The sequence below is a fragment of the Cygnus olor genome, chromosome 2, assembly GCF_009769625.2.
Source record: "Cygnus olor isolate bCygOlo1 chromosome 2, bCygOlo1.pri.v2, whole genome shotgun sequence".
Taxonomy (NCBI): Eukaryota; Metazoa; Chordata; class Aves; order Anseriformes; family Anatidae; genus Cygnus; species Cygnus olor.
The window spans coordinates 44,680,248-44,686,247 of NC_049170.1; the positions used below are offsets into that span (position 1 = coordinate 44,680,248).

General features: G+C 44.1%; 1 protein-coding gene across 1 annotated transcript in view; it reads right to left on the reverse strand.

Moving 5' to 3' along the window:
- Positions 1-5,654, reverse strand: part of SNRK (SNF related kinase) — a 43,846-nt gene extending 38,192 nt beyond the window's left edge. The window contains exon 1 of the mRNA XM_040548369.1: positions 5,408-5,654. The gene's annotated coding sequence lies outside the window, so the exon portion shown is untranslated. The remainder of the gene's footprint in view (positions 1-5,407) is intronic.
- Between the last annotated feature and the right edge of the window lie 346 nt (positions 5,655-6,000).

Genomic DNA, 6,000 nt, shown 5'->3' on the forward strand with positions numbered 1-6,000 from the left:
AAATAAAAAGCTTAAAAGAATAAGATGCAAGATAAAAATTTGTTCTTTGATGGACGATCTCATTCTTAGGTGAGATATTCCCAAAGTTTTAGATCTACAGATTGCCATCAACCCTCCTATTTTCCTGAAGATAAGTACAGTCACATCAAACACAGTAAGTTTAAGCTTTCTTCTTTCACATGGGCTTACAAATGAATGGTAAATGGCTTGCAGAACACCAGGAAACAAAGACTTGACAACTGTGCTGTAGAAACTCCACAATACAGTTGATATCTTTGTAAGAATCATTTTCTATACAGTCAAGCGAAAAAAACTACTGGATCTAAGTAGTCTTTCAAGGCACCCAATTTAAAAATCATGACTGTCTTTTTCTTTCACAAAAAGGAGGCAAGCAAGAAAAGAAATGCAGACAACACTGAAGTAGGTACATATTCCAAAGCGATGGCAAGAGAACAACAGTGTGAGCACGACTGTGACCAAAAGATAGATGCCAAAGCTATTAAGGGGACAGCTGTGCTAAGAGTGATCAAACTAGGACCCACAGACAAACCATCATTAGTAACCACTGGCAGTGGTCCCAACTGCCTCTAGTTGTGAAATGTTTTAAAAGCCCAAGATACTTTCATAACCATGCTGATAATAGCTACAGTTCACGAGGCACTTTCCGTTTTTAAGAGGAGGTAATACACAAGACAAATGCAATCTGCCCTATGGATTTGAGAACTCAGCAATAGCTTTACAGCATTTAAAGTCTTCACACCAGCCACAGCTGCAAAAGCAGCTAATTTCACAGTGCCTGTTCTCCTCTTGTGCCTACTCTCAATGTCCAGTATGTGGCTAAACAAACAGAAAAGCAGTCCAAGAAACACTCACCACCACCTTGTTCAGGAGTCAGGTCCTTCAGCAATACAGGCCACTTAAGATCTAAAGCTAGTCTTAAAGTACTATTGCAGAAGAGAATACCAGACCTTCCCAAACAATCATCTCCCCTAAACTACCTTCTTCAAAACAGTATGCAAAAACATCTTCAAAAGGACTTGCTCCAAATTTCCTATCTGCTGGTACTTTTATCTTTAAAATCAGTTACAGAACTTTGTTCCAAAAGTGTGACATCAGGTTATATAATAAATTAGTTTCCATCTAAGTTAGCCCTTTTTGCAGTAACTGTTGAAAGAAAAAATTCTCAGCTATAGGAAATTAACGTGAACATCTTAGTTACGGATATTCATAACCTTTCCAACCAAGATGTGATATCAAAGAAGTCTGAAGATCACAGAAACCAACAAGCTTTTCAACTATCTTCCAAGCAACAGAAGGAATTCGTGACAGGTAGCTGGACTCCCGAGCCCAAGAAGCCAGCTCACCAACTTTGATAAGCAGTACCCATTTAGCTTCTCAAAGGCTTGAACATTCTAAAGCTCATCATGTTTCCCTTCTCTTTTTCTGTCATTTTTTTTTCAAAATTAACCAGGAACGTGAAACTGATTAAGAAATTCTTTGCGTATCAGACAGAAGTCATTATTGTGATTCATGATGGTATCACTACCTTTTTAGACAGGACATTGTTTTTTTTTTTTTTTATCATCATTTCCAGAAAACCTACTGCTGGAAGCTTCTTTAAAAAAAAAAAGAACACAGACAAGTCAAATTCTGTCTCAGCAACCTGGACTCTTTGAGAAGGATCACCTCCCCTACTCCGTGCTCAGGAACTCTCAGAATTGTTTCACTTTTTTCAAGTATCTCCGGATTAATGTTACCAAATAATTTTCTCATGCTAGACAATATAACGAAAAACATGCACAAGAGCTCTAAATATTCCACCATTAATCAATGAGTAATTAAAACATTAAGTCATTTTGAAGAAGTTACCACTGATTAAACATCTAACATCAACTTTGTTGTTTGAATTCGGAATCACAAACGTGATTTTTATTCTGCATCAAGAGAGGAGAAAGCATCAAACACTAGCTCAAATGTTAAGTATTCAGATGCAAATAAATGCGTATTGTTAGCATCAAGTATAGGCAATAATTTCTATTAAATTTCTTAAGAACCATCTCTGAACTCAAATTCTAGATAGGTGCCTTGGTTTAGCATTACATCTGATAACATAAATATTAAGTACTTCAATTGACTTAATGCTGGCCTCTTCCATCTAGGACACAAACTCCTTGAACTGTAAAAAACAGCACCTATCCCAACCTATAGTCACACAGTTTCAATGCTTATCCTCATTTATAGCATCCTATATTTTCTAGGCACTGGCAGACACCTGAAATTCACCATGCTTCAATGTGAACTAAAGCTACAAAAATTAAGCTACCATCATATCTCTCAAGTAAAGTTGGTTTGAATGCAGTTAGCAACTAGATAAGAGACTGCTACAGAAAGCACAGAATGATACATGAAGCAAAGAGTAAAAAAAACAGCCTGTCAATTTCAGGGCAACATGAATGCCCCAACATAGTTGTAGAGGATCACTGTACAAGGGAGAGATTGGTTTTCTCAGAAAGTGATCCCACACTATTTCATATTTTGCAGGCATGAGAACTGCACAGCCCTTCCTCCTCATTAAGTTCTTACCATTGGTGACTTAATCAACTTGTGTACTATAACTCTGCCAGAGTAAGTTACCCTAGAATTGTACGTAAATACAGTTTTTCAAATCCTCTTAAAGCTCTTACATAATGTTGTTATGTGTATTAAAAACCAGCTACCTTATATTATTAGAGAAGCTGTAGCATTCCAGTTAACTTCTGGAAAGTACTGTGGTAAGGAAGATGTGCAGAACTTCATGTGTTTCCACAGTTAACAGCTTATGCAATTTAATATTAGTATATTCATCATAAGCTGCAGTTCATCGCTGTATCCAGGAGGCAGTGTCCCTGATCTGAACCATGTTTCACTGTTATGTTTTTTTATATATATTTTAAAACATAATTAAAAAACTCTACCAAGTAAAAACGGACAGAAGTTCATTAAGAAGTTTTACAGACAAACATTTCAAGTGGATTTTTAAAAGCTGACGAAATCTAAGAAAAGAGATTCTTTATTTTGTGAGAGATTCTGAGGCGGAAAAACAAGCTAGCTACACCAGGATCCTGTGCCCTTGAAAGCAGGACAGGCAACAAAGCAAGACAAGGCACTAGTTTGGCATTACTGTTCCTAGTAGGATAAAAAGGGACAGTGATATACTGAAGGTATAGCCTGCAAAATTACTCAGATACTATATTAAATGCAGAGAGGTTGAGCCTGAGAGGAGACCAGGTTGTCCAGAACACTGCACAAGGAAGCGACTACTGCAAGTAGACAGATATCTGCAAAAACATATTAACATGCAGTCTTAACGTGCTATTTAAAATAATCTGAACGCAGACTATGCATCTACAGTGCAACAGGGAACAGTGACTGTGCCACACCACCCACACTGCATGGAATATCAGTTCTTGTAGCAAGACAATTCAGGGAACGTCAGTAACCTGTGCAGAAATTTCAGTATCCAAAATACACACAGAGCAAGGCTCAATCTGTACCTTCCTGCTTCCCAAGCGTATTCAAAAAAGTTATCCTAAGTTCATTTAAGATATCATTTCCCCCTTTCCCTATCTTTGTTAGAAGCCCCAGGCACGAACCACCAAATTCAGTCAAGGCAGTCAGGCAGATGTACAGTCAGACACCTTGTTTACCAAACACTTCGCCAGCATTCAGGTTAGCTTCTCTTCCCAGTCACTTGAAACACTGCACCACCATTCTTCCACTTTTATGGCCATTTAGAATATTCAGGAAAAAAGTGAGTCGAGACTGGACTTTCTTCCCCTTAGCTGTGACTGTTAAATTCTCAAATCTGGATTTTTCATCCACCAGAAGTAAAAAAAGGCAAGTATTAGTCTATCTAAATTAACATTTCAACGTTTGGCAAGGTAAAATTTGATTGCATTAGTTAGTAATGACCGTTAATGCTTGTAAGCTTATTTCACATTCCTTCTTTCTAAGGGTAAGCAACTGTACAAAAATAATCATCATCTGAATTCCCACTTTCTGAGATGTACTTAAAGGTATTTAAAAAAAGAAAACACTCATTAACCCAGTTCTTAATGGTGCATGCCTTGCAAAAACTGCCTAATCTACCCGTAGTAATCATTGCTTGTAAACACTTTCATATAGATTTTATTTTGCTGAGATTCATTAAACTGGTCCTTCCCCAGAGCCCGGAGATCTAAATATACTCATCATAAACAACTCCAAAAAGCAGCCTATATGACTAAGTAGTGACTGCACTACAGAGGGCAGGAGTAAGCAGATTTGCATGCAATTCATTCATGCTAGATGGCTCTAAGTCATACAATACAATTCAGCTGTTCCAGGAACTGCAATGGTACCATTGAGGAAACCACTTCTTTGCATATCTCCTCTTAACTAGCACTTGAAAGCAAGATGGTCAGTAGGAAACTACCTATGCATAAGCAAAAGCCCAAAGCTTTTGTATTTCCATATCCCATGTAAAGCTTTTCTCCTTCACAGGTGTTCCAGCACCACTTACCAATAAAAATATCCAACGTGAAATAGGTCACATATGTCTCCAACCATCCCCAGGCCAACACTGCCTTTTTCCCTAGTGGATGCTCTCCATACTTTATCAGCCTACTTACAAAAAACAAACTACAACACACATCTGTCCTTTAGCCATTCCTGAGCCTCTAAATCAACTGCAACATCTTCAAAAGTCATCTCCCACGAATTTAACCAGCAGAGCACCATCTGGATGCTAAAACCCCACCTGGCAGAAAGCACAAAGACCTCTCTGGGACTTACCTACTTATCCAGCCCCTGCCTACAGTAACCTAAAGGCGGTTCAATGCAATAAACGTACTGACAGGACGAGCATTGACAAAGAACAAGGGGACACTCGTGTCAGAGGCACGCTCCGAGCAGAAAAGCCACCAGCCCGCATCCTCCACAAACCTGTTGGCTTAGCACCTGCTCCAGAGGGGCGAGACTGCACCGTCATCCCCCACAACACCCCCATCCCCGGGGCGACCCTTTAACCGGGGGGGGGGCTTTATTTTTAATTTCTCCTTAAAGCAACAAAAAATACGAGGCGGAGCTGAAGGGGGGGGGGGGGGGGGAAGGACATACACACCCAGCCCAAACTGCTTTCCCGGGGTGACCCCACCACAAGGGACCGGTGCCACGGCGGGTGACCCCAGCTGGGGGGGGTGCCCACCACAGGGGGGTGCAACCGTCCCCACGATGGGGCCTCCCCCCTCCCACCCCCCCCATCCCTCTGCCCTCCGCCGCAGCGACCTTCGAGGAGCGGCCCCCGCCGCCCCCCCGGGCCGGGGCCCAGCCGCTACGGACCCGGGCAGGCGAAGGAAGGGGATGAAGGGTTCTGCCCCCCCCAACTTACTGCCTCCGCCGGCGGCGGCGTGTCCTCGGGCCGCCGCGCCCCGCGCCGCCACCCTCATGGGCCAGCCGCCCCTCGGGCCCGCCCGCGGGAGCGGCCGGGAGGCTGGGGAACGGCTCCGGCACGCCGCGGGGGGGCCTCGGCGGCTCGGGGAGGGCGGGAGGACGGACGGACGGACGGAAGGACGGACGGACGACAGGGCCCGGACGCTGCGGCGGCTGCGAGGCGCAACTGACAACAACGGCCGCGGGGAAGCCGTTGGGGGTGGGGGGGGAAGGGGCGGGGAGGGGAGGGGCAACGGGCGGCCGCGCGAGCCCGCGAGGACGGGGCGGTGCGCATGCGCGGGGGGGGGGCGGTGCTAGGGAGGGAGGGGAGGAGTGAATGGAAGGGGAGGGGAGGGGAAGGGATGGAAGGGAAGGGAAGGAAGGAGGGAAGGGAAGGGAAGGGAAGGGAAGGGAAGGAAGGGAAGGGAAAGGGAAGGGAAGGGAAGGGAGGGAAGGGAAGGGAAGGGAAGGGATCGGCTCGTTCCCCTTCCTCTGCTGCTCCTGGGCTCCCACTTCCCTGAGATCAGTTGTGGAAATGGAGGAGGGGAAGGG